Here is a 27,985-nt window from a genome sequence, read left to right as displayed (position 1 = left end):
TAAGTATACTGTGCCTGGACGTTCATTTAACCTATCTATGGTTGTGTATTTTCCCGGTAGTTTTCAAATTGTCCATCACCAGAAAAATTCACTATTCTTCCACGTTACCGCCAAAACCGAAAGTGTCATTCAAAAGCATTATAAAATATATACTGTAAATGTCTGGATTTGATCAGAGCTTTGATCAGCATGAAATGCTCCATGTGCCCGATGAGCAATGTATTAAACACATATTATGAGCCCTACATTTATGACATATAATGAGTCCAAGCCCATAAAGGCCCAAATGATTATGTTGTTATCTAATTGGCTACATACTGTAGGTACATTAAGCACTACAGAAAAATGTAAGAACCCATAGATGTAATTAGCTATATGCTCCCTTTGGGTAAATAAATTGATCTAGCTCCAGTAGGCTAATCTTTTTGAGTGTGAACTATATTACTGTATTGTGTTATACTGTATTATATGGACTGAAATTACGCACATCGTTCAAACCATGGTAAAGCAGAAGAGAATGTGCGATTCTGGTGCAGCACATGCGGCTGTTATGTACTTGAGTGAAGACCCAAAAGCGGTTTTAACAGAAACAGAGTTCTTTTAATGAAAAAACAGGAATGGCATAGATCCTCTTCCGACGTTGTCAATGGCACAATAGAATACCCGCAGAGAGGGTGACAAATGAAACATAAAGTCCCTCTGATGAATAGCTGGGTAGCGGCGACAGGCTGCAGGTCGCTCTGGGTCGGTGCGGGTCACAGAGGAACGGTGGTAGCTGATCACACGTAGCATATGATGAACTGGACACGGTGCAAACAAAAGATAGTTAGTAGAGTGCAGGATGCACCTGCCAGGCAGACTCCGACAGGATAGGACTAGGAGAAAGCAAACGAGACGATAGCTTGCTTCTGGCATGGGAAACACAAACGAGAATCTGACACCGAAAGTAGCAGGAACAGAGAGAGAAATAGAGACCTAATCAGAGGGAAAAAAGGGAACAGGTGGGCAAAGGGTGAATGAGCTAGTTAGGGGAGATGAGGAACAGCTGGAGAAGGAGAGAAAGAGAAGGTAACCTAATAAGACCAGCAGAGAGAGACAGAGTGAAGAGAAAGGACAGGAACAGACATAATAAGACATGACAGCGGCCTACAAAATTACCAATATAGGCTAGCAAATTTGATTTTGAAATATAATTGTTGTATGCCGATTTGTATAATTTTCAGGCTGACGCATACGGTACAGTGCATTCGGGAAAGTATTCCATCCACATCAATCTACACACAATACCCCATAATGACAAAGCGAAAACAGGTTTTAGGAATGTTTGCAAATGTACTAAAAATTAAAAACAGAAATACCTTATTTACATAAGTGTTCAGACCTTTGCTATGAGACGAAATTGAGCTCAGGTGCATTCTGTTTGCATTGATTATGTTTCTACAACTTGATTGGAGTCCACCTGTGGTAAATTCAATTGATTGGACATGATTTGGAAAGGCACACACCTGTCTATTTAAGATCCAACAGTTGACAGTGCATGTCAAAGCAATAACAAGGCCATGAGGCTCGAGACAGGATTGTTTCGAGGCACAGATCTGGGAAAGGGAGCATTGAAGGTCCCCAAGAACACAGTGGCCTTCATCATTCTTAAATGGAAGAAATTTGGCACCACCAAGACTCTTCCTAATGCTGGCCACCCAGCCAAACTGAACAATCAGGGGAGAAGGGAATAGGTCAGGGAGGTGGCCAAGAACCTGATGGCCACTCTGACAGAGCTCCAGGGTTCCTCTGTGGAGATGGGAGTGGCCAGACGGAAGCCACTCCTCAGTAAAAGGCACACGACAGCCTGCTTGGAGTTTGAAAAAAAAGAAATGTAAAGGACTCAGACCATGAGAAACAAGATTCTTTGGTCTGATGAAACCAAGATTGAACTCTTTAGCCTGAATGCCAAGCGTCTGGAGGAAACCTGGCACCATCCCTATGGTGAAGGATGGTGGCGGCAGCATCGTGCTGTGGGGATGTTTTTCAGTGGCAGGGACTGGGAGACTAATCAGGATCTAAGTAAAGATGAACGGAGCAAAGTACAGAGAGATCCTTGATGAAAACCTGCTCCAGAGTGCTCAGGACCTCAGACTGTGGCCAAGATTCACCTTCCAACAGGACAATGACCCTAAGCACACAGCCAAGACAATACAGGTGTGGCTTCGGGACAAGTCTCTGAATGTCCTTGAGTGGCCCAGCCAAAGCACGGACTTGAACCCGATCGAACATATCTAGAGAGACCTGAAAATAGCTGTGAAGTGACGCTTCCCATCCAACCTGACAGAGGTTGAGAGGAACTGTTGAGAAGCATGGGAGAAACTTCCCAAATACTTATGTGCCAAGCTTGTAGCATCATGCCCAAGAAGACTCAAGGCTTGAATCACTGCAGAAGGTGCTTAAAGATCAGGGGCGGCAGGTACCCTAGTGGTTAGAGCATTGGACTAGTAACTGAAAGTTTGTAAGATCGAATCCCCAAGCTGACAAGGTAAGAATCTGTTGTTCTGCCCCTGAACAAGGCAGTTAACCCACTGTTCTTAGGCTGTCATTGATAATAAGAATTTGTTCTTAAGTACTTTACACCACTGCGTATTGCTCACTATGTCTACTGCAGAGCGGCATGAGAATTTGTTTTGATCAGTCATGAAAATAAAAATATTGAAAACAAGTCACCTCACTATTTTAAAAGGAGATGTAGAATAAGCTACGTCTATAGGATGAAAAATACCTTATTTTTGGCGACGGTACAGCCAACCTGCACTAGATAATGCAGTCAAAACTTGAAGTCAAAGTATCGATAATATCGTCCAAAATAAATATTGAGATATGTAACTCTATAAATTTAAAGCAGGGTCCTCAATTACATTCAGCCGTGGGAGAAATCATTTATTGAGCAGATGGCCGGGGAACACTACAAATTCACTGCAAGAATCCCATACAGATAGTATTTGACAAAAACAGAATTATTTCAAATGTTGATTTGGTGAAACAATCACATATGCCTCTATTTGTATGCTTAGGGATACTTGGGAACATATTCCCTAAATTAAAATCACTTGAGCAAATTTCCTGGTGATTTTACAGTCTTATGTCCAAAGTCAAAACTGATTATGTCACGACTTCTGCCGAAGTCGTTGCCTCTCCTTGTTCGGGCGGTGCTCGGCGTTCGACGTCACTGGTCTTCTAGCCATCAATCTCTGACCAATATATATGAAGTCAGCAGGAGAGGACACTATGCCCATGGACCTGGAGGAACGCGTTCAGGAACAAGCGAGGGAGCTTGACTGTATCAGCTCCGTCATGGATCACATTGTCATGAAAATGGATCGCTGGGAGAGACAGGGAGTTTCTCCAGCACCACCACCACCACAACCGGAATCTCCAGTGAACATTTTTTCCTTTCCTGAATCGAGGATCCATTCACGGCAGTATCCACACGGAGATACTGCCGGCTGCCAGGGTTTCCTCCTCAAACTGAACTTATATCTAGCCACGGCCTCCCCAGTACCATCTGACCGTGAGAAGAGTTACGCCCTCATGCCTCACCGGGAAAGCCCTGGAATGGGCCAGCGCTGTGTGTAGAAGGGAGGATGCGGCGTTGGACCATTTTGAGGAGTTCACCCGACAATTCCGGATAGTATTCGATCACCCACCTGAAGGCAAAGCAGCGGGTGAGCTCCTCTATCATCTGAGGCAGGAGACGAGGAGTGCCCAGGATTTTGCTTTGGAGTTTAGGACCTTGGCTGCCGGCGCTGGATGGAGCGACAGGGCCCTGATCGACCATTACCGTTGTGGTCTACGCGAGGACATCCGTCGGGAGCTGGCCTGTAGAGACACCACCCTCACCTTCGACCAGCTGGTGGACATGTCCATCAAGCTGAACAACATGCTGGCTACTCGTGGACATCTAGATCTGGGTCTGGTTGTTCCATCCTCCCGCACCCTCTCTCCCGAACCTATGGAATTGGGAGGGATGGTGCGCAGGGAGACCGGAGGGGGTTCCCGCTCGAGCAACATTCATGGTTGCAGAGGGCACACTGCTGATCGGTGCCGGGTTGGTTCCTCTGGGAATAGAGAGGGCAGGCAGGGCATTCTGGCGTCACCCCAGGTGAGTAGGCACCATTCTCATCCAGAGCCCTCTAATGCACTAATGTTTGTCTCTGTCTCTTTTCCTGATTTTTCACTGCATTCCCAGTATAAGGCACTAGTAGATTCAGGTGTGGCTGGGAATTTCATTAATAAAAGTCTAGCTCATAGTTTAGGGATCCCTATTGTTCCTGTGGATATGCCTTTCCCTATTCATGCCTTAGATAGTCGACCATTAGGGTCAGGGTTTATCAGGGAGGTAACCGCATCTTTGTGTATGATAACGCAGGAGGGTCACAAGGAGAAGATTAGTCTTTTCCTTATTGATTCTCCTGCGTATTCTGTGGTGCTAGGCCTACCCTGGTTAGTTTGTCATAACCCCACTGTTTTTTGGCCACAGAGGGCTCTCACGGGGTGGTCGCGAGAATGCTCAGGTAGGTGTTTAGGGGTTTCCGTTGGTGCTCGCCTTCTGTAAAAATAAGGCAACTCAATTACCACCCCATCGACGGGGGGGATTGTGCGATAGATCTCCTGGTAGACGCTACATATCCCAAGAGTCATGTGTATCCCCTGTCGCAAGCGGAGACGGAGGCTATGGAGACATATGTCTCTGAATCCCTGCATCAGGGGTTCATTCAGCCATCCATTTCACCCGTCTCTTCGAGTTTCTTTTTTGTGAAAAAAAAAGGATGGCGGTTTACGCCCGTGCATTGATTATCGAGGTCTTAATAAAATCACAGTGAAATATAGTTACCCGCTACCTCTGATCAATACGGTTATTGACTTAATGCACGGGGCACGTTTTTTCACAAAATTGGATCTCACGAGTGCGTACAATCTGGTGCGTATTAAGAGGGGTGATGAGTGGAAGACGGCATTTAGCACTACCTCAGGTCATTATGAGTACCTGGTCATGCCATATGGGTTGATGAATGCTCCATCAGTTTTCCAATCATTTGTAGATGAGATCTTCAGGGACCTGCACGGGCAGGGTGTAGTGGTGTATATCGATGATATTCTGATATACTATGCTACACGCGCCGAGCATGTGTCCCTGGTGCGCAGGGTGCTTGGTTGCCTGTTGGAGCATGATCTATATGTCAAGGCTGAGAAATGCTTGTTTTTCCAACAATCCATCTCCTTCCTAGGGCATCGGATTTCCACTTCAGGAGTGGAGATGGAGAGCGACCGCATTACAGCCGTGCGTAATTGGCCGACTCCAACCACTGTAAAGGAGTTGCAGCGTTTTTTGGGGTTTTCCAATTACTACCGGAGGTTTATCCGGGGTTTTGGTCAGGTGGCAGCTCCCATTACCTCACTGCTAAAGGGGGTGGCCCACTTTAGCTAAGGACGTGAGGATTTATGTTTCTTCCTGTTCGGTGTGCGCCCAGTGCAAGGCTCCTAGACACCTGCCCAGAGGTAAGCTACAACCTCTACCCGTTCCTCAACGGCCATGGTCGCACCTGTCGGTGGATTTTTTGACTGATCTTCCACCTTTACAGGGTTACACCACGATCCTGGTCATTGTGAATCAGTTTTCAAAGTCCTGTCATCTCCTCCCTTTGCCCGGTCTCCCTACGGCCTTACAAACTGCAGAGGCCCTGTTTACACACGTTTTCCGGCACTATGGGGTGCCTGAGGATATAGTGTCTGATCGGGGTCCCCAGTTCACATCAAGGGTCTGGAAGGCGTTCATGGAGCGTCTGGGGATCTCGGTTAGTCTTACCTCAGGTTTTCACCCCGAGAGTAATGGGCAGGTGGAGAGTTAACCAGGATGTGTGTAGGTTTCTGCGGTCTTATTGCCAGGATCGGCCGGGGGAGTGGGCAAAGTTCGTGCCCTGGGCAGAGATGGCTCAGAACTCGCTATGTCACTCCTCCACTAACCTTACTCCCTTTCAATGTGTATTAGGGTATCAGCCGGTTCTGGCTCCTTGGCATCAGAGCCAGACCGAGGCCCCTGCGGTGGACAATTGGTTTCGGCACGCTGAGGAAACCTGGGAGGCAGCCCACGCCCACCTTCAGCGTGCCATAAGGCGCCAGAAAATTGGCGCAGACCGACGCCGCAGTGAGGCCCCAGTGTTCGCACCAGGGGACAGGGTCTGGCTCTCGACCCGAAACCTGCCCCTTCGCCTGCTCTGCCGGAAGCTGGGTCCGCGGTTTGTGGGGCCGTTTAAAGTCCTGAGGAGAGTGAACGAGGTATGTTATAGGTTACAACTACCCACTCATTACCGTATTAACCCCTCGTTCCATGTGTCTCTCCTCAGGCCGATGGTGGCTGGCCCGCTCCAGGAGGCTGAAGTGCGTGATGTTCCTCCGCCTCCTCTAGACATCGAGGGGGTTCCGGCGTACTCTGTTCAATCCATTTTGGATTCGAGACGTCGGGCGAGGGGCCTTCAGTACCTCGTGGACTGGGAGGGGTACGGGCCGGAGGAGAGATGCTGGGTTCCGGTGGAGGACGTGTTAGATCCTTCCATGCTATCAGAATTCCACCGTCTCCATACGGATCGCCCTGCACCTCGCCCTCCGGGTCGTCCCCGAGGCCGGTGTCGACGCGCGGCGGGGGGGGGTACTGTCACGACTTCTGCCGAAGTCGTTGCCTCTCCTTGTTCGGGCGGTGCTCGGCGTTCGACGTCACCGGTCTTCTAGCCATCATTGATCCTTTTTTCATTTTCCATTGGTTTGTCTTGTCTTCCCACACACCTGTTTTCAATCCCATTCATTACCTGTTGTGTATTTAACCCTCTGTTTCCCCTCATGTCTTTGTCAGAGATTGTTTTATTGTCAGTATAGTGTGATTGTTGCATAGGTGCGCGTCAGGTCCTCGTACCCATGTTTGGTTTGTTTGTTCATTTATTGTTATGGAGCATACTCGTGGAACTTTATTAAAAGACTCCATTTTACACCCAGTTTGACTCTCCTGCGCCTGACTTCCCTGCCACCTATTACACCTATGCATGACAGATTAAAAAATAAAATATAATAATAACAATAAACTAAGAAGACTTGGGGGACCAAATAAAATTACCTATTTGAGAACCCTATTAAATTATTGCCTATTGGGGAATCCTGGTCTAGGGTTAATAATATATTTCAAAATAGCCCCTAGGGCTTCTATTGGTCATATTTTGTACAACACATTTATCAGTCACATCATGTTTTGTTTTTTATTCCCGTTGTGATTGGTCCCTGAACCCATGAGGCCATTTTGAACTATATAAAGTCTCATTTGTCAATCAATCTGTGAAACCCTATCGGGCAGATGGGAATGAACAATGAAGAAGAAGCAGCAGCAGCACTGGCTTTAAAACTCCCACAGTCCACCAAGGGTTGACAAATTTCTTTATCACTTCAGATCACTCTTAATTCATGGTGCTTAGTTGAAGAGCAAAGTTTTGGCAGAGTTCCCTTCCCTTTGCCTAGTTCTCAGAATGAGGCCTATTTCTGACTCGTTTCAGGAAACGAGGCATATGTGGTGTATCACTACTTCACAGGAGAGGCATTTAAATGTAAACATTTTATTTTTTATCAAGAAATGGCAGAAATGCCTTCTGGAACATGTTCCTTAATAACAAACTTATATGCCACGTGTAAATACGAATACAATTGTTAAATTACGAGCATAGTTGGTTTAGCCATGGAAAAAGAAGGGGACCTTCCCGCTCGCCATGATTGGCTGAGTTAATGGATGGGCTGGGCATGCCTAGAAATGAGTTCTGATTGGTCTGAAATGTAGCACGCTTCTGTCTATAACATGAGCTTCCCAGTATGTGCAGGTAGTCCTTTCTGAGACAGCTTTTTTGAAAGATATCACGAAGATATGCAAAGGTGTTTGATTGCAAATATGCGGAAGCAGTCAAAAAGAGAAAGGGCAACCATGGCATCTGTTAAATAGATAATTTCACATGTAAACTTTGTCAGAAAGTTGTTTTCATTGCAAGTTAACGTGTACTGTTAGCTAGCTAGCTAACTTTAGCTGGCTGGCTCGCTAGCTAATGTTACGAGTATGATCTGTGCAGTAATAGTATTCGTATCTCATAGCCATTTGCATTACTATGAATAGCCCAATGTTAGCTCGCTAGCTAACACTGAACCTAGTTGGCTAGCTTAGCTACAGATTCATGCAGGGTAGTAACATTATGTGTTGGGGTTATGGTTTATCATTTGAGTTTATTTTATTTTTACAGGGACAGTGCACATTAATCAACGTTTCAGTAAAAGTGCCGGTTTTAGCCAGCCGGCTAATTTTCAACCGCAGTCCCTGGGCAGGTTATTAAAAACAATTACAATATAGACAATCATTGAGCAGTGAGCACACGCAGAGCAACATAGGACAAGCAAGACATAGCATACAGACAGAGCAACATAGAACAAAAAGCAGCAAGACAAAATTCATAAAAGCAACAGTGTTTCCACACCTCACAAGCTACAGACAACAGACAGCATAGAAAGTGGAAATACACAGCTATGGATTATGTTCACAAATCTGATTGACCTTTAGCCATCTCTTCATGCATTTTGTGAAAGTGTGATATGTGGTGCAGTTATGTGTGTCTGGTGGCAGTGTATTCAGACATGGGAAGCTCTCACAGAGAAAGTGGATTTACTAAAGGTGTTTTTCCTTAAGGGAACTATACAGTCACCTCTCATGGCAGACCTTGTGGATCTGCTGCCATATGTTTGGGCTTTCTGTTGAACAAAAATACTGAGTGGAGGGGGAGCCAGGCCATTTAGGATCTTCAATACAAGACATGCGTCGTGTATTGCACAAGATTTTCCCAAGTCAGGAGCTCATGCTGTCTGAGGATGTAACAGTGATGATGGCTATTGGGCTTCTTATCAAGCACTTTGAGAGCCTGTTTGTAGACTGAATAGGTTTTAATGTTGTACAGCAAGATGGGGCCCGACTAGTCAAGCAGTATGTTAAGTGGGGGAGTATCATAGATTTGAAGTACTGTTTTGCTACCTCCTGTAGTCAAACAATTTCGTATAAATCGGAAATTAGCTAGGTTGAATTTGGTTATCTGAATTATCTTTATCATATGCTTTTTAAAAGAGAGGTCGGAATCAAGTATGATGCCAAGGTACTTAAAATCAGATACCACCTGGAGCTTCTCCCCTGACACATAGACATCTGGCTCAGTAGCATCTGTTTCACTCTTTGCGAAGAACATGCAAACAGTTTTTTTCACATTGAGATGCAAACACGATTTTAGCTAGCTACATGTCTAAACAAAAGACTCCACTATGCAAGTAACCATTTTACTGTCTGTTTACACCTTCTGGATCCTGCGCATGTGAGAAATAAACATATATTTTATTTTATAAAGTGTGTGTTTACCAGAGAGGGAAATGTGAAGAACAACAGGGCCTGCACAAAATTCAAATTAGGATGTATCGTTATGCCAACGAAACAGTGTCTAAGTTCTAAAATTATCTGGCAGAATGCCCTTCTTTATTTCTTCACACTCACAACCATAAGTAATTTTCTGTAATTAGCTCGCCATTAACTTGTAAATCAGGATCTTGTTGTGAGTTTATTTTCTTGTAATCATTTATACAAATGAGTTAAAATTAAGATGTTGTCAGCGATATGATATAGTAATTATTTGAACAGGCTTGCCAGCTAACTTAACATGAGCTAGCTAGCTAACAAGCTAGAAACGAACTATAACATTGTTTAGAAAGTTGCGTTTAGTTGCCTGGTTTGCTAAACGGACATATACTAAATTAATTTTTAACTGATGGGTTTATTGGTGTTAAAATACACCAGTTATGTATTTTGGACTATCAGGCTGTTGATGTCATGCAGCCTGTCATTTTTTGTTGTGTTTATATTTTTTCATAACAACAATGACAAGTTTGATGTCAGGTGACAATAGAATGTTCATGATGTCACTGCGACAAATGTCTACCAGCCTTTAGTCTTGAAATCTTTGGTTGTTTAGTACACTACTGTACACACTCTGTTTAGCACATGACCTCACATGTGAATCATTAATGAGATGGGTGGGGCTAAGGCTTAATTAAGAGGGTGTGAATGATGCTGAATGGGTGTAGGCAAAGAAGAGCTCTCCAGTAGGTGTACCAAAACATTAATTTTCTTTAACGTGGCGTTACAAGTTTATCAACTTTCGAAGCAGAATTACTTTCCCATTGTTCCTCAACCGTCGTGTATGATATACCATTTTCTATCTCTGAGTCTCTACTTTTATCCCATGTAAAAACATTTTTTTAAAATATATTTATACATAAGACTGAATCGAGCCAGTTGGTCACATTTAGGCCAATATAATATGGCTCTGCTTAAGCCTATTGTACACAGTATGTAGGGAACAGAACAAAAAATCCATGACATTTTACAGGTAGGGCTAGTAGGCCGTTCCATCTCTGTGGGATCGAAAGGGTCCCGAATGAGATGGCGGAAGAGGTTGTGCTCGGCCAGCACCTCCATCATGACCAACCCACTGGCCTAAATCATGATCAAGGTCATGGACGGGAACGATTTCGCATCAGGTAAGAAATATTTAATTTCATCCTTGAAAGTCATGAATGATTTCAGGAAAATGCTGTCTTTTTGGACACTGTTGGACTTAACACACTATGACACAAGCAAACTAGTAGTTTCACCCCACAACTGTTAGGCTATGAGCCTAACTTACCAAGGCTACATTTAGACAGGCAGCTCAATTCTAATATTTGTTTCACTAACAGGTATTTTGACCAATCAAATCAGCTCTGGAAAAAATTGATGTGAAAAGATCTGATGTGATTGGTATTGATATGTACAGGCTTTACATACTGTATGCATTCACAAACAACCTGAGAAGGTAGGTCACTATGAGGTCAAAAACAAACAATGGCACATTTCAAACAGAGCACACAGACACTCTGCATGTAAAAATAAGGTTGTCTCTTTGAGCATATGTCAATGATTCCATTTCTGATTTGCCAATTGCTCCCATCCACAGAGGTCGAATCTGTGTGGTCACACGATTGTCGTGTGTGTGTATGGGCCATCTGTTTTTCAGATGTGCACACTTCCAGCAGCAAAGCGTTGCTCGGGGTTTTCCAGTCAAATATGCAGACACATGGAAATAAAACCAGAGCATATGGAAAAGAGCAACGCTATGAGGTTTCTGGCTTGGGAATTGCAGGTCAGACACCAAATATAGGCATAAAGTAGTACAGATTTAAGGTTGAATGGCGGGAACCCGGTTACTGCCCAAAACCACTCCCTTTTCTAGGATAAATAACTGTGAGAAACCGGTAAATTATAATAAATTATTTATATGAACAACATGGTGTTAAATGGAACTCTTAAAATATGTGCTATGTCTAAATCTGACTTCTCTACAGCCTCTGCATGATGAATAATCAATGCTCAGGATGGGGACAGACAGTCCATCTCAGTATGGAGCGCAGTTCACAATGCACGTAGACTTATCATCTCATCATGGTAACTTTTTTTCTTGTGACAGGTAGACCTACATTTGCTGCAGCATAGCCCATGCTCCAGTATTATAAAGAGAATGCACATCTAATTTATCCATCTCCATCTGGCTTTCAGTGCAATTAATTAACAAGGTGACCATCAGTCTTTTTTTATTGCAGCTACAAATCAAATCAAATTTATTTATATAGCCCTTTGTAGATCAGCTGATATCTCAAAGTGCTGTACAGAAACCTAGCCTAAAACCCCAAACAGCAAGCAATGCAGGTGTAGAAGCACAGTGGCTAGGAAAAACTCCCTAGAAAGGCCAAAACCTAGGAAGAAACCTAGAAAGAAACCAGGCTATGTGGGGTGGCCAGTCCTCTTCTGGCTGTGCCGGGTGGAGATTATAACAGAACATGGCCAAGATGTTCAAATGTTCATAAATGAACCTTGAAATCAGCCCTTGCCTTGACAGGAAGCCAGTGTAGGGAGGCTAGCACTGGAGTAATATGATCAAATTTTTTAGTTCTAGTCAGGATTCTAGCAGCCATATTTAGCACTAACTGAAGTTTATTTAGTGATTTATCCGGGTAGCCGGAAAGTAGAGCATTGCAGTAGTCGAACCTAGAAGTGACAAAAGCATGGATTAATTTTTCTGCTTCATTTTTGGACAAAGTTTCAGATTTTTGCAATGTTACGTAGAGGGAAAAAAAGCTGTCCTTGAAAAAGTCTTTATGTTCTTCAAAAGAGATCAGGGTCCAGAGTAACGCTGAGGTCCTTTACAGTTTTATTTGAGACGACTGTACAACCATTAAGATTAATTGTCAGATTCAACAGAAGATCTCTTTGTTTCTTGGGACCTAGAACAAGCATCTCTGTTTTGTTCGAGTTTAAAAGTAGAAAGTTTGCAGAGTACAGAGTTTTAAAACATCCTTTTACTCAAATATCTTAGCTTTAAATCCATGCACGTGCGAGCACTCAGTCTTTCTCTCTCTCCATCAACGCCATTCAAATTGCATCCGAAATCGATAATCCTGTTCTATATATAGCCCTATATATAGATGTCTTAGCCTACCTCATTTCAGGTAATACATTCAATGCGGTATTGGCCTTATGTCTTGATAGAACGTATAGCCTCTGGCTCTTTCACAATACACAAGCACCTGTCCTCCACTGGCCTCTCCTTAAAAAACGTACATGTAGTTTGAAAGAAGAGCGACCGCGTGATGGCAGTAGGCCATAGCAGTTATGTATTCAGATGCATAACATCAAGGATGTCATTAGAATTGTAAAGATAAGGACAAGAAATGTATTTCATTTATTAACTGTTGAAAGCGAGGAAGGAATGAAGTAACAATAGAGAAAGAAAGTGGAGGTAGTCTAATAACATTAGGGGCAAAATTATGAAAGATACACAACATGACCATAAGTATGTGGACACCTGCTGGTCAAACATCTCATTCCAAAATCATGGGCATTAATATGAAGTTGGTCCCCCCCTTCGCTGCTATAACAGCCTCCACTCTTCTGGGAAGGCTTTCCACTAAATGTCGGAACATTGCTGAACCTTCTTCCATTCAGCCATAAGAGTATTAGTGAGGTCGGGTGCTGATGTTGGGCGATTAGGCCTGGCTCGCAGTCAGCGTTTCAATTCATCCCAAAGGTGTTCGATGGTGTTGAGGTCAGGGCTCTGTGCAGGCCAGTCAAGTTCTTCCACACCGATCTCAAGAAACCATTTCTGCATGGACCTAGCTTTGTGCATGGGGGCATTGTCATGCTGAAACAGAAAATAATTTTTACGAACGTCAAGGAATGCTGTAGTGATACGATTTATCTTCACTGGAACTAAGCGGCCAAGCCCAAACCATGGAAAACAGCCCTAAACCATTATTCCTCATCCACTAAACTTTACAGTTGGCACTATGCATTTGGGCAGGTAGCGTTTTCTTGGCAGCCGCCAAACCCAGATTCGTCCATCAGACTGCCAGATGGCAAGCTTTACACCACTCCAGCCGACGCTTGGCATTGCGCATGGTGACCTTAGCCTTGTGCACGGCTTCTCAGCCACGGAAACCCATTTCATGAAACTCCCGATGAACAGTTCTTGTGCTGACATTGCTTTCAGAGGCAGTTTAGAACTCGGTAGTGAGTGTTGCAACCGAGGGCAGACAATTTTTTATGGGCTACGCAGTTCAGCACTCGGCGGTCCCGTTATGTGAGCTTGTGTGGCCTACCACTGCGCGGCTGAGCCGTTGCTGCTCCTAGAAATGTACACTTCATACTACCAGCACTTACAGATGCCCGGGGCAGCTCTAGCAGGGCAGAAATTTGGCAAACTGACTTGTTGGAAAGGTGGCATCCTATGACATTGCCACGTTGAATGTCACTGAGCTCTTCAGTAAGGCAATTTTACTGACAATGTTTGTCTATGGAGATTGCATGGCTGTGTGCATGATTTTACGACTTTTGTATATCTAGTGTATGTACAGTGCATTCAGAAAGTATTCAGACCCTTTTCCCCATATTTTGTTACGTTACAGCCTCATTTTAAAATGTATTAAATAGTTTTTTCCCCCTCATCAATCTACACAAAATACCCCAGAATGACAAAGCAAAAACAGGTTTTATACATTTTTGCAAATAAAAAACTAAATAACTACATAAGTATTCAAGCCCTTTCCTCAGTTTTTTTACTTTTATTTAACTAGCCAAGTCAGTTAAGTAAAAATACTTTCAAGTACTACTTATTTATGACCAGTTTTACTTTTACTTCACTACATTCCTAAAAACAACTATGTACTTTTTACTCCATACATTTTCTCTGACACCCAAAAGTACTTCTTACATTTTTAATGCTTGGCAGGACAGAAAATGGTCCAATTCAATCACTTATCAAGAGATCATCCCTGGTCTACCCTACCGCCTCTGATCTGTCAGACTCACGAAACACAAATGCTATGTTTGTAAATTATGTCTGAGTGTTGGAGTGTGCCCCTGGCTATCTGTCAATAAATAAAAACAAGACAAGTGTGAGTCTGGTTTGCTTAATTTAAGCAATTTCAAGTCATGTATACTTTTACTTTTGATACTTAAGTATATTTTAAACCAAATAGATTTAGACTTTTACTTAAGTAGTATTTTACTGGGTGACTTACGTCATTTTCTATTAAGGTGTCTTTACTTCTACTCAAATATGACAATTGGGTACTTTTTCCACCACTGGCAATATGTTTGGAAAATCAAATCAGAATAAAATCACAGTTTGAATCGCAATACATATAGAATCGTGAGAGTGGCAAAACATATCATATTGCCACCTAAGTATCGAGATAATATCAAATATTGAGGTCCATGGCAATTCCCAACCCTAACAGACAGACGGGGTCCCTGGGTTTTGGCCATACATTTCTGGTAGAGAATAAATGTTTTTATTATTTCATCGATAGTATTTACAATAATGTCATTTTAGCTCATGAGACAAAGACTCGGTGACTTTGAGTAACTAAAGAATGTTTTCAAAGAAACTATGAAATTTGGAAACATATTAAAGAGAGTTCTGTTCACCACTGATACAAAGTAGCCCTGATACAAAGTAGCCACAAGTGTCCTCTTCTCACAGCCACTGTGCTAAACCACCACAAGCACAAGCATGCGGGTGGTTCAGTATTTAACATTTAGCTTGCTTGGTGCGCCACCTTGTGAAACATTAGTGTTAAATCTAATTTTCAACTTCCTTTACCATTTGAAAATGGCGGCGGTGGTTGTCAAGTAAACGAAAGGCGCTAACTAGTTTTTGTAAAATGGCGAAAATTTAGCGAGAATTGGTTGTATCTAGCTTTTTGATTGTTAAGGTGGCTGCGGTATTCAGTGAAGATTTTTACCATCTACTTCATTGCTGCTGTTTTAAGTGAAACATGGTCATGGCAGAAACAGAGGATGAAGAGTCAACTCTGGTAAATTGACGTGTTGCACCGTAGTTAATTCTCTATTCACTGATTGAATATGTCACAAAAGTAACCGAGGTAAAAACCAGTTTCAAATTGGATATTCGACGGATATTCGCGCTTTCAAACCACTTGAACCACAGACATCAAATAAGATGTTGAAAAATTGCGCACACATTGCGCAGGTATTATTTTCAGATTTGGACATTAATTTGCTTTCCAAAACTACTAAACGTGGAAATGTGAGCAGCATTTTGTATTCCGAGTTTAATTAGTTAGGAGTGTAAACAAAGTACAAACTTTTTTTTTTACATTCGAATGTCAATAGCTCCTTGGTCATGTGACCTACTTCACTCAAACAAGGTTCAGAATGTCCACTGACTACCCTTCTATATTGCACACACTTTGGTTTGTTCATTTTCATCTCACACGTTTTTACATGAATTTTCAAACTTTCTAATTTCAAAGGCTCCTTGGTCATGTGATCTGCTGACTTCAAACAAGGTTCAGAATGTACACTCAGTGGGCCTACACATTGCACACCCTTTAGTTTGTCCATTTTCATCTCACTCAATTTTACATACATTTTTCAAACTTGAAAATATCAATAGCTCCTTGGTCATGTCAGTTACACACCTAAGAAGCATGCAGTGGATATACACCCATATTGCATAACCTCTAGTCATGTATCTTCTATATATATTGTTGTATATTAATATTAGTTTGAAAATTAGGGGGTTCAGTCCAGTGTTAACCCTTTTCTTGAATATTTATCTATAATAATTGGTTGTTCTAAGTACTTACTTTCCCTTTTTTTGTTTTTTTTGCCACTGTATTTAACAGCAGTACACAATAGGAGAGCAACAGATAATATCTCCTTTCATCGTTAATATCAATCATAAAGGAAAAGGGCAAAGTTCGAGAGTCATGCTATTAATTGTCCAAAGCAGGGTTGGGGAGTGAGCGAGTGAGGTAGGCTGCAGTGGGTTAGCTGGTCAATACATATACTGAACATGTAACCACAGTAATGGTGGCCAGAAAATCAATGAATAAAAATTGAAATTTGACAAATTAAACAGAAATTGTAGACCTGTAATCTTTTCCAACATGTCAACAGACACTTACCTTCAAATAAGTACAACACATTTCAGTGTTAACTTTCTCTTATCCCTGGTTGATGTACATTTCAGAGCCTCTTCAGTGTGGATGGGGTATAGCATACACTTTCAACAAAGACAGAACTTCTAGTTTGTGTTCTTCACTCTGAACTCTTGTCTTCATTCCTAGGCACAGCACATGGAACCCCCGTTGGTATGCAAAACATTCAATCTAAAACAAAACAAAGCATAACACGTTATAAATATTATCAAATATCAATGCAGTATGACGAATTAGCCATCCATTGTGTATCATAAATTGTCATACATGCCGTCACTGTTGTCAAGAGATTATAAACATGTTAAATAAAGTTACTAACCCAGTCAGTCTTTGGGCCACATCCAGGTTCTTTATCAGTGTCACACATGAAACAGTTGTTGGCTTTGTTGAACTCTGAAATCATAGGCATAAACTGAATTTATGGCTGTCCCACACAACTACATAAAAATAAAGAATTTACATTTACTTTGAATTAAATGTCATTACATACCAGCCATTTTTAGTATATTCTACAGCCATTTCTTTTCGCAGTTGCTCCATGCGTTTTTGTGAAGGTTCTATGTAAATTTGGGAGGGGATGTTGGGGAAATTCTGTGCAACTTCCTTGGCCATCTACACACAAAGAAATGGCCCTAATTGTCACATAACAGCTAACCATTCATTATTGAAAATATAACTATCAAACCTGCATTACAAAGACCCCACAGCTGAAGGTGTCCTGCTGCACGGTGTGAGTTATTTCACCCTCCTTTCCACTTCATGTCCACCCAGTCATCTTTTCCATGGCAGGATCTTCTCATTTTGAAGTATCCTATTTTTTTATGTAAACATAATGGAATTAGTTGATTAGTTATAGGCAAATTAATTCACAGGCCAAAACTGTATGCTGATTTCCTTATCACTATAATCTAGTAGAGGTCATTTCCTTTATGCCCCATTCGACACACAGCCTAAATTATAGACACTGAACCATTTACAGGAGAATAATGAAAGTAGCATATAGGATCAAACCCTGTCAGAGTGAATAAATGTAGAGCGTTTGTAGACTTTAAGAAAAAAATATTAAGTGACAGTTTCATCAGTACGTGCTTAAAGAAAGTCATATCATAGTCACATAGATCACAGATGACAGTGCCCATCAAGTCTATGACAATAGAGAATTAATTGTAAGCACCAAAGTGTGTTTGTCAAAATAATATCTGAAAATGTCAGTTGTTGAACATAATACTTCTATTTGCAATAGCAATTTATGATATATGCATTTGAGGAATATTCCATGTATCAACACTACATGTAGGACGGACATAAGCAATTCCCACATACAGTATACACACAGAGGCATTTTTCAGCTATGATTTTACCACTCAGAATCCAGAATGGATATGACAATGGGGCCAGCACAGGACGTAATACACCCTTACACCAATTTACTTTTTGATCTTCTTGACTTCTTATCTGGTAAACTGCTACTGTGTGTATAGAAAAGAGCCCCAATTATGGGTTAGTGTACTCCAGTAAAAAAGGTCTGGTTTTGATGAAAAACTATTGCCCAGAGTCCCTGTTCATAGGGGCATGAGAGACTAGTCACTGGTAGAATTGAGTTGGCACTTTATTAGCCCAAACACCGACAGACCAATAAGGTTGAGGTTACTCATGGACAGTAATTAGTATTTTTTATTTTTTTTGCATTAACTGTCTAAGAATAGGATAGGATCCAAAGCGTTAGGAAATATTTGTTCCCATAAATGCAAAGGCCCGGATGTCTCTCCTCATACCTCTGGTATTTTAGTCAGACTGCCAGACTGTGTAAAAACTTTACGATGGGGCTGGCAATGGAGTTCCCATTAACTAAGCACCACAGAGACCAATAAGGAGAGAATACATACAGGTCAAGGGTGCCAATTGAATGTCAAGGGGTGTGTCTGTGCCTTTTGGATTACTCTCTCTTTGCAGAGAACCCCTGTGGTTCAAGTCAAGAGCTACCCTTCCCCTTTCAGTCTGCTCTGTGCATGTCTGAAAGTGGGTGTAGGCCAGCAGCCAAGAGAGTTTTTCACAATATGTCATAAAAAATTAATACACTTATGAATGTATGTAAAATGCTAATATGTATTAGATCCAGTACAATGGAATAACTATAGCTACCCTTATATAGTCAGTGGACCTTTTGAACCTTGTTTGAAGTCAGTAGGTCACATGACCAAGGAGCTATTCAAATTTGAAAGTTTGAAAAATTTATGTAAAATTGTATGAGATGAAAATGGACAAACTAAAGGGTGTGCAATACATAAGGATCGTCAATGGACATTCGGAACCTTTTTTGAGTCCAGTAGGTGACATGACCAAGAAGCTATTGAAATTTTAAAGTTTACAAATGTAATGTAAAAACGTGTGAGACGAAAATGGACAAACTAAAAGGTGTGCAATATGTAGGCCCACTGAGTGTACATTCCGAACCTTGAAGGCTGGACAGATCTGACCACTGGTAAGGATGCATAGAGAAGAAGGCTCATAGAGAAGATTAAGCATATTAGAAGGACAAACTCATTTGCTTTTATGGAGGACTGGCTTGACTTGTGAGGATGACCACACAAATGATTGTCATCATGAGCAAATCTATTGTTTTTTTTTACCCAAAATTGCAAAGGAAATGTTGTGATCTGTTTAATAATTAGGGATAGCCCCTTTTTCTTTTGGAACGTTTGCCTAAAATGACATACCCAAATCTAACTGTGTCCCACATCCTTACTAGGATGACTGAGTTTATTATTCACTAACACAATCTGTGTCTCAATTTGTACCATATCTAACCATATATTGAATGGATCGTTTTGCCTTATCTGTGGTAATACAGTGAGACCTAATGCTAGCTTGCTTCCTTTTGCTCTTTTTGTAGAGTAATTTTCTGTTGAAACAGATGTACAACAATGCGTTTGACTTTCCCTCGACATGTCCATAAATGATGTGATATTTTGTCTGTTTCAGGCACATTACTATGAGTATCAACATAATTATTCCGTGGCTTTGGAGGCAGTCAACCAAGTGACTGTTAGTTTCCCTGGGTTTCTCCCTGCCTTTATTAAGAATATGAAGCTTCTATTGACCCTGCAGGACTGTGAGAAAACTGTAGGCGCAGCACAGAGGTGAAGTATCCCATCTTATAGGTGTTTTTGCTCTAGAAATGGGGTTTTCTTGTTAACTTAAAATAATGATACTGGAAATATTAGCTGGCTTAATTTGTAGTTTATAAAGATTTGTTTGGATCAAATAAACACTTTCATTGCTGGATTTGGCCAATCAATAGCAGCCATGTAAAGAACGAGCCAGTCAGCCTTTGCAAGTGGGTCCGTATTCAAGTGCAAATGAAAATGGAGCGTGATGCCTGGAACCAGTGCATAATGACTGATCCATTGTTCCTGACTGCTCGCCCGCTGGACCCTGGCCAGAGCCACAGAATATAAAAAGGCCTTTGAGTTGAAGCGCTAGAGCTACACGTTTCCCAGGATGCACTCCTCCAGGTTCTATGAACTGCAGGAAGGAGGATCACTCAGGTGGAGCCTGTTTCTAAGGGAATTAAGCCCAAGACCAGAGCCATTGGTTTAGCCCTGCTGAGCCGTAGCTTTGTGAACAGGGATGGACACATGCAGTGCACAGTCCTGCTCTTTTTTTTCTCATTGTCTAACTTGGTGTTCTTCCTTAGATTGTATTCTCTACTTTTGCTCCAGCCTTGCCTGTCACATAAGCCATCATGGGAAAAACTCATATAAAACCCTGACAGCACCAAGTTTTCATTAGGATCAAACAAACATTGTTGGTCATTAATGTGATGTTTCCTCCCCCATTCCATACTCTTGCAGAAGGATAAAAACAACCTGGAAGCCCTGAGAATGCTCACTTTTCCCTCCTTATGCAGAGAGGGAGACATCACAGAGGTAAAGTTCAAACAGTACAAGCTAACATGGGAAACAGATTACACTAAAACCCATTGCCACACAACTAATTGTGAAGGGTGACTGTTTTCATGATGTGTACATGGTCAAACGGGATACCCTTTTTCCTTTTTGACAGTCAGTGAACCAGCTCTCAAATCTCATCAGCAGCTTGGACACCCAAGAGCCTCACAGCCCAGAGCTTTTCTACAGGATGCCCTTCGCTTTCACATGGGTGGTAAGACGTGTTTGATGGTTTGCAATAAACATATTTTACATAAAAGACACTGGTTACACCTCTGAAGAGATGTCGAACCCCTTCCCTTCACACTTGTAACATTGCAACAGTCTCTGAACTAGTACATGCCATGTGTGACATGGGGTATACACAAAGAAATACTCTAAAATTATCATTTACTAGTGTGGAATAAATCAAATCAAATCAAATTGATTTATATAGCCCTTCGTACATCAGCTGATATCTCAAAGTGCTGTACAGAAACCCAGCCTAAAACCCCAAACAGCAAGCAATGCAGGTGTAGAAGTACGGTAGAAATAGAAATTAGACAGTGATTCAGCAGAACCACATCATGGTGGACAAAAGCCTTCTCCCAAGCCCAAGGGGATGCTTATCTGGCCACTGAGCTGCGCTACCAGTTGGTTCTGCAGGGAAGAATCAAATGTGCTGTGAAGTCATAAAAGACTGCCATGACTCTGGATGAAACAAGTGTCTCAGCTTTGACAGGTTATGCTGATTGTTCTAGCATATGCTTTTTAGCTTTAATGCAGCAATGTATGTGATCACGCATGGTAGCCTAGTGGTTAGAGCGTTGGACTAGAGTCATGAAAGGTTGCGAGTTCATAATCCCCCAGCTGACAAGGTACAAATCTGTCGTTCTGCCCCTGAACAGGCAGTTAACACACTGTTCCTAGGCCATCATTGAAAATAAGAATTTCTTCTTAACTCAGTTGCTTAGTAAAATAAATAAATATATACCTATACAAAATTGGGTAATATTTATTGCTTAGTTGAGAAATGAAAGCAATCTATTAACTAATATTAAACCGTTTTTAAATGACTTACACATTATCTGTATTTCCAGGTATTATCAGGTGCCAGCTGATCGAGGGACACTTAGAGGATGCAGAGCAACAGCTGGAGTTTCTCATAGAGATCCAGCAGTCGGGAAATCAGGGTTAAGGCTGATAGAGGAAAGATATTCCACTGTTTAATCCAGTTCAAAGGCCAAGCCAAAGTAACCCTATTACACTTTTGACATTCATATCCACTATTTGGAAATAAAGTAAAGCCCAGTAGCCTTTTGCACAACTTTTTGTTGAGTAATTCTTGGTATTTTCTGTGTTTGTTAAGCCATTTACAGTGACATCAGCCTGAATGAGTAACCTCTGAGTAACAGCTGGTTCTGTGACTCTTAAGTTTTATGGCCTCTGCTGGTCCAGAGGATACTCTCTGGTTATGTCCCAAATGTATTGCTTTTGTAGTACACTATGAAGGGAATAGGGTGCCATTAGGGATGCACATTCTGCTGTACGATTGTGGTATAAACAATACTGTTTATACCAGTAGAGCTACCCTAGTCCTACTGAGCTGAATACTGTGGAGACCCTGTGACACCCTTGGCTTGCTATCTCCTCTCTTTCAGGAGCTGCTGTACCTGTGAGCTGTGCTGGCTATGAAGAAACACAGGCCACAGGATGATGTCACCAACCCGCTGAACGATGCAGTGGACACACACACTGCAGGGCCTGCCGCTGGTGGTGAAACTATTTTGAGAAGCTCGACCCTGACTTCCTGCTGCAGATTGTCACGGAGTACATAGAACTCTATCCTGCTAAGGTCAGTCTGGAGGGGGATGTGTGTGGATACATTTGTTCAAAACATAATTTCACACTTTATTCAGACAGTGTAGAAATTGTAAGGGGATATACAGTAGATGAGGGGATAAAGTTGGCGAAGGGGTTCTGCACATCTATGGATCCATTTATAGAGATTACTGTCCAGCCTCCTGCCACTCAGCTCCAGCATTAAACCTCTGTTTTGGACACTGTGGTCAAGATAGTACCTGGACTCCTTCAGTGTGGCTTGCCATTGGCCAAAGTCAGGTTTCAGTCAGGTGAGTTTCAACTGTATTGCATGTGACAGAATTCTGCTCTGTTTTCATGCCAAGTGGTTCTCAACATGGATGACAACAATAGGTTTGATGGCAATGCTGATGTCCTTTAGGTGACATTGACACTGCACAGAGCAGCCTCTAATATTGCCTGGACCAGTGTCCCTCCCATGCTGAGGCCTACCTGCTCATGGAACAGATCCACCTCCAACAAGGCAATTACAAGCTCTCCTCCTAGTCTCTAGAGTTCTGCCTCAGCCACAACTTTGAGGTAAGAACAGTATTTCAGATGAATGTGATATTAGATCAAACGGAACTGTTATGGGAACATCCCTCCTCGAATAACTCTGTGTGCCTCTCCCTGCCAGGTCCATGATCATCCTGTGTATCACCTAATAAAGGACCAGGCACAGAATGAGAGAAACTGAAATGACTGAAATATATTATTATGATCATGCGTCTAGGTCTCACCCAAGATATGCGCATAATTCACAACATTGCTATTGCTTAGATATACGGGAACCCAGCCTTGTGCTGACCTTTAGGCCTGGGATGTACAGGCCAAGGTGTTGGAGCTGCCAGACGCCGTCCCTATGCAGAAGCAGCTCGCTGCACAGATCTGTGCCGAGATCGCTAAACACTACACGAGTCTTAGAGGCTATGAGAGCGCAGTGAAATTCTACAAGGAAGCGCTTGTCTATTGTGAGAGGGATAGCAAGTTCGGTGCAGCTGAATCAAGCCTTCAAGTGTGTGCTCTCTGCAGCTGTAATTGTAAATCCCTAGCATCTCTTTCTGTCTCGGTTCTGTGCTGTTTTTGTATAGTTTGCTCATTTGCTTATTACGATAGTTTATCTTATCCGCTAAATTCTAATATAAATAAGTGACAATTTTGGGGGTGAATGTATGTTTCACACCCGGCCAGATATATTACTACATGTGCTCATAGGAAAGGATAATATTATTATCATGTTAGAAGATAATCGGTTAAGAAAGCTTAATTTTGAATGTTTTCATTGCTAGTAGGTGATGTTGGAGCTGGCTCGGTTGTACCTTACTCTAGATTATGTAAATGGCTGCCAACAGCAATGCAGTGTCATTCTGAAGAGTGACCAGGTCAATGAAGATGCAAAACTGGTTAGTATACGCCATCTCTGTCGAGTCCCATTTGAAAATGTTGTTGTAAAACTTGATTAATCAAATCAAATTGTATTTGTCACATGTGCCAAATACCACAGATGTAGACCTTACCGTGAAATGCTTACTTACAAGCCCTTAATCAATAGTGCAGTTCAAGAAATAGAGTTGAGAAAATATTTTCTAAATTAACTAAAGTTAAGGAATTTCATCCCGCTCCACTACAGCAATGTTGATGTTAATGGGGGCCTGTTCGGCCCTCCTTTTCCACGAGTAGCTCCTTTGTCTTGCTCACATTGAGGGAGAGGTTGTTGTCCTATCTCTGACCTCCCCATAGGCTGTCTCATCGTTGTCGAGTCATACTTGGCCACGCAGTTGTGGGTGAACAGGGAGTACAGGAGGGGACTAAGCACACACCCCTGAGGGGCCCCAGTGTTAAGAATCAGTGTGGCATATGTGTTGTTGCCTACCCTTACCATCTGGGGGCGGCCCGTCAGGAAGTCCAGGATCCAGTTGCAGAGGGAGGTGTTTAGTCCCAGGGTCCTTAACTTAGTGATAAGGCTTTGTGGGCAATATGGTGTTAAATGCTGAGCTGTAGTCAATGAATAGCATTCTCACATAATGTCGGTGTTCCTTTTGTTCAGGTGGGAAAGGGCAGTGTGGAGTGCGATTGAGATTGCTCTATCAATGTATCTGTTGGGGTGGTTTGCGAATTGGAGTGTGTCTCGTGTTGATGTGAGCCATGACCAGCCTTTCAAAGCACTTCATGACTACCAAGGTGAGTGTTACGGGGCGGTAATCATTTAGGCAGGTTACCTTCGCTTTCTTGGTCATGGGTTCTATGATGGTCTGTTCGAAACATGTAGGTATTACAGAGTCGGTCAGGGAGAGGTTGAAAATGTCAGTGAAGACACTTGTCAGTTGGTCTGCACATGCCCTGAGTACACGTCCTGGTAATCCATCTGGCCCCGTGGCTTTGTGAATGTTGACCAGTTTAAAGGTCTTGCTCACATCGGCTATGGAGAGCGTGATCATACAGTTGTCCTGAACTGCTGGTGCTCTCATGCTTGCTTCAGTGTTGCTTGCCTCGAAGCGAGCATAAAAGGCATTTAGCTCATCTGGTAGGCTCGCGTCACTGGGCAGCTTGCGGCTGGTTTTCCCTTTGTAGTCCATAACATTTTTCAAGGCCTGCCACATCCGACAAGCATCAGAGCCGATGTAGTAGGATTCAATCTTAGTCCTGTATTGATACTTTGCCTGTTTGATGGTTTCGTTTGAGGGCATAGCGGGATTTCTTATAAGCGTCCGGATTAGTGTTCCACTTCTTGAAAGCAGCAGTTCTAGCCTTTAGCTCAGTGCCGATGTTGCGGGTTATCCATGGCTTCAGGTTGGGAAATGTTTATACTGTCACTGTGGGGACGACATCGTCAATGCCGGTGACTGATGTGGTATACTCCTCAATGCCATTGGATGAATCCCGGAACATATTCCAGTCTGTGATAGCAAAACAGTCCTGTAGTGTAGCATTCACGTCATCTGACCACTTCCATATCTAGCGAGTCACTGCTACTTCCTGCTTTAGTTTTCGCTTGTAAGCAGGAATCAGGAGGATATGGAGGGCGAGGGAGAGCTTTGCATGCGTCTCTGTGTGTGGAGTAAAGTTGGTCAAGAGTTTTTTATTCTCTGGTTGCACATGTGACATGCTGGTAGAAATGAGGTAAAACGGATTTAAGTTTGCCTGCATTAAAGTCCCCGGCCACAAGGAGCGCCGCTTCTGGGTGAGCAATTTCTTGTTTGCTTATGGCCTTATACAGCCCTTTGAGTGCTGTCTTAGTCCCTGCATTGGTTTGTGGTGGTAAATAGACGGCTACGAGTAATATTGATGAGAACTCTGCGTAGATAGTGTGGTCTACAGCTTATCATGAAGTATACTACCTCAGGGGAGCAATACCTCGAGACTTACCTCAAGAGTTATTGACAAATAGACACACACCCCGCCCCTCGTGTTACCAGATGTAGCTGCCCTGTCCTGCCGATGTACAGAGAAGCCAGCAAGCTCTATATCATCCGTGTCGTCGTTCAGCCACTTCTCGGTGAAACATAAGATATTACCATTTTTAAATGTCCCGTTTGTAGGATATTCTTAATCGGAGATCGTCCAGTTTGTTTTCCAATGACTGCATGTTGGCCAATAGTACGGAGGGAAGTGGTGGTTTACCTACTCGTCGGCAAATTCTTACAAGGCACCCCGCCCTCCTCCCCCTTTTCCTCCGTCTTTTCTATTCGCTGATGATGGGAGATTTGGGCCTTGTCTTGACAAAGCAATATATCCTTCGCATCGGACTCAATAAAGAAAAAATCTTTGTCCTGTTCGAGGTGAGTCATTGCAGTTCTGATGTCCATAAGCTCTTTTCGATCATAAGAGGTGGTAGCAGCAACATTAGTTACAAACAATGAGGGGGGAAAAAAAGCCTGTAAAATGGCAGCCATCTCCTCTGACGCCATAGAATCCCCTCCGGCGCCATAGGTTCTATCTTTCCTCGTATATGATGGCTGACCTGACTTTTAGGAAGCAGCACTATGAGCAATTTTTTTCCCACTTTCAGCAGCTACTGGAGCGCAAACCAGGTGTGACAGGGCTCTGTTACTCCTGGATCTGAATACACAACTTCCCCACTGAAATAGAACTTAAATGGAGATTTGCAAATCTTTAAAAGGAAACTTAAGAACCTCAATGTAAATATACACTGCTGAGTTGACCTCCCCTGGACGGGAAGTAATGTCTTTCCCATATGTTCCTGCTAGACAACTACCCAACACTGGCACATCTAATCGACCTGCTGAGGAGATCTGGGAAGTTCGAGGAAGTTCCCAGGTTTCTGGAGATGGCTGAAAAACAATCCTCCAGGGCCAAGTTTGACCCTGGGTTTAACTATTGCAAAGGACTTTATCTGTGGTACGTATATGAATAACATTTATTCAATCCATGTATATTTATTTAGAATGGTATGTTTTTAATAATGAGGTTGTATTTGGTGCCCAGGTACACAGGTGAACCCCGTGATGGGTTGCGATATTTCAACAAGGCCTGGAAAGACAACGATTGGGGTCTGTCTTAACCCAGACAACGATACTATGGGAGGAGAAGTCTTTGAGAACTGACATGGTGAGTGTCATTTTGGAGTCACTTTTGTTATAAATAAGAATAAGATATGTTTCTAAACACTTCTACATTAATGTGGATGCTATCATGATTATGGATAATCCTGAATGAATTGGTAATAATGATGAGTGAGAAAGTTACAAAGGAATAAATATCATAACCCCCCAACAAATGCTAACCTCACCTGTTACTGTAATGGTGAGAGGTTAGCATGTCTTGGGTGCATGATATTTGTGCGTCTGGAACTTTCTCACAAATAATTATTCATGATTCATTCAGGATTATCCGTAATCATGGTAGCATCCACATTAATGCAGAAGTGTTTCGAAACATATATTCTGTTCTTATTTACAGTAAAAGTGACTCTAAAATGACACAATACATTGTTTATCATTCCTTTCTATTGGGCTCTAAATATTCTGAAACACAACCAAAACAAACAGCAAATGCTTTCAACAAGTGTGTAGTCACAAGTAGGAATATGGGACCAAATACTAAACTTTTGACTGCTTTAAAAGACATATTTGCCCCAATACTTTTGGTCTCCTAAAATGGGGGGGGGGGGTCCTATGTACAGAAAGTGTTGTATTTCTCAACAGTTCACCCGATATGGATGAAAATACCCTCAAATTTAAGATGACAGTCTGCACTTTAGCCTCATAGTCATTGTATCATCTCACACCCAAAGTGCTGGAGTACAGAGCCAAGACAACAAAACGTGTCACTGTCCCAATACTTTTGGAGCTCAATGTAAAAAAAAACAACTTTTTTTTAAACATTAGCTAAAACACATCTGTAAATTAATGTTATCCTTGCTCATTTATCTGGCTGTCAAGTTGTCATTGATGTAACTGCTCTTCATTTTCCATTTTCATCTATGCTCAGGAACTCCACTGAAAAGCAGGAGTCGGAGCAGCTTGCTGTGAGAACGGCAGAGAATCCCCTGAAGGAGTTAAAGCCCCACACAGCCA

At 42.4% G+C, this 27,985-nt stretch overlaps 2 long non-coding RNA genes across 6 annotated transcripts; one reads left to right on the top strand and one right to left on the bottom strand.

Annotated features, from left to right (window-relative positions):
- Window positions 1-650: 650 nt before the first annotated feature.
- LOC135519598 (uncharacterized) lies at window positions 651-17,514 on the bottom strand. 2 transcript variants are annotated; one of them, XR_010452309.1, is made up of 4 exons: window positions 17,150-17,514; window positions 16,979-17,052; window positions 16,627-16,830; window positions 651-800 (listed from the first exon to the last, which is right to left on the bottom strand). It is a non-coding gene; the product is annotated as an uncharacterized LOC135519598 (long non-coding RNA). The 2 variants fall into 2 exon arrangements; XR_010452308.1 differs by lacking the exon at window positions 651-800 and adding an exon at window positions 12,907-13,334.
- LOC135519597 (uncharacterized) lies at window positions 15,314-27,985 on the top strand. Of its 4 annotated transcripts, none has more exons than XR_010452305.1 (9): window positions 15,314-15,510; window positions 19,642-19,799; window positions 20,514-20,588; window positions 20,725-20,823; window positions 21,689-22,443; window positions 22,595-22,720; window positions 22,831-26,807; window positions 26,895-27,017; window positions 27,900-27,985. It is a non-coding gene; the product is annotated as an uncharacterized LOC135519597 (long non-coding RNA). The 4 variants fall into 4 exon arrangements; XR_010452307.1 differs by having other exon boundaries at window positions 21,689-22,720; window positions 22,831-22,988; window positions 26,657-26,807; XR_010452306.1 differs by having other exon boundaries at window positions 21,689-22,720; window positions 22,831-23,851; window positions 26,657-26,807.

This window comes from Oncorhynchus masou, chromosome 29 (genome assembly GCF_036934945.1).
Source record: "Oncorhynchus masou masou isolate Uvic2021 chromosome 29, UVic_Omas_1.1, whole genome shotgun sequence".
NCBI classification, from domain to species: Eukaryota; Metazoa; Chordata; class Actinopteri; order Salmoniformes; family Salmonidae; genus Oncorhynchus; species Oncorhynchus masou.
Note: the sequence above shows the minus strand (reverse complement) of the source record. Positions and strands in the feature narration are given on the sequence as shown.